Genomic DNA, 1361 nt, shown 5'->3' with positions numbered 1-1361 from the left:
TGTGCCTAAGCGTCAGCAAGGAACTATAAGGCAAACTTAAAAGAATCTAGAGGGGTATAAAAAACCTGATAATAGCAGCAGAGTTCCATCCTTTTTTCATTTCATGCTTGCTTCTTTACTGAAAATAAGTTAACAGGGGCTTGGCTTTTCAGGGAAAGAAATGAAAGCTGTTTCGAACCAAGCAAGAGGCAAAACTTACAATTTATGGCAAGGTAGAACAAGGTCTGTTCAAGTCAGATATATCAACAATAAGCAGAAACTGATGCCACAGAGCTTTCCAATTTACGCCATATCTAATATTCGCTTTAAAAAAATAGCAAAAAACCCGACATTCTATCTTTTTTTTTTTTTGTCTTTTTTGCTATTTCTTGGGCCGCTCCTGTGGCATATGGAGGTTCCCAGGCTAGGGGTCGAATCGGAGCTGTAGCCACCGGCCTACGCCAGAGCCACAGCAACGCGGGATCCGAGCCGCGTCTGCAACCTACACCACAGCTCACGGCAACGCCGGATCGTTAACCCACTGAGCAAGGGCAGGGACCGAACCCGCAACCTCATGGTTCCTAGTAGGATTCGTTAACCACTGCGCCACGACGGGAACTCCCCGACAGTCTATCTTAAAAAGAGTATCTTGCTGCTGATGAATATAAGAATATTTAACACAAACTCTGTGCTTGTTACTGGAAGTTTAAACGTAAATTCCTTCTTCTAATTCAGAACTCACCAGATGTGCGGTAACCTAAACAATAACAGAAGAGAACACTGCACAAATGGGTAGACAAAATGACTCAACGGCTAGAGAACGCGCACAAAAGCGCTACAGGGAACCCAGCATCTCGCGAGTTCCCCAAGACAAAGCCGATTCCCAGCACGCACCGCGGCCAGGACTACACATCCCAGCATGCAAGAAAACACCATCTCCCCAGCAAGACTACTATTCCCGACATGCTCTCCTGACAGCTGGTCAACCTCCTCGGCGTCCGGGGGGGGCGTCTCAGGTCTCCGCAGAAGTGTGTTGTGTCTCTGCCCAGCCTCTCATTAGAGTCTAAGGATAGGACCACACCTCCCTCTAGTCAGTTACAAAGATTACTTTTTTTCGGGTCATTCTTCATTGCCTGTTTTATTAGGATAGCAGGAGAGCTTCTGGCTAGGGCAGGCGGGGCCGTAGGCGGGTCAGCCTGGCCATCTTGAGCCAATAGCGCTGGAGCGGCTTTCCTGCCGCCATGGCAACGGCGGCCGTCCCTAGAGGGACCAGCCACCCATTGGGTAGCATCTTTCGAGAAGGCTCGAGAAGAAGGAAGCGGAAGTGGCACGTGGAGAGGCCGGTGGAGGCGCCGGTGAGTAAATGCCGCAGATTCTGGAAA

The sequence above is a fragment of the Phacochoerus africanus genome, chromosome 13 (assembly GCF_016906955.1).
Source record: "Phacochoerus africanus isolate WHEZ1 chromosome 13, ROS_Pafr_v1, whole genome shotgun sequence".
Lineage (NCBI taxonomy): Eukaryota > Metazoa > Chordata > Mammalia > Artiodactyla > Suidae > Phacochoerus > Phacochoerus africanus.
The sequence above is the reverse complement of the archived record's forward strand: the minus strand, read 5'-3'. Positions refer to the sequence as shown.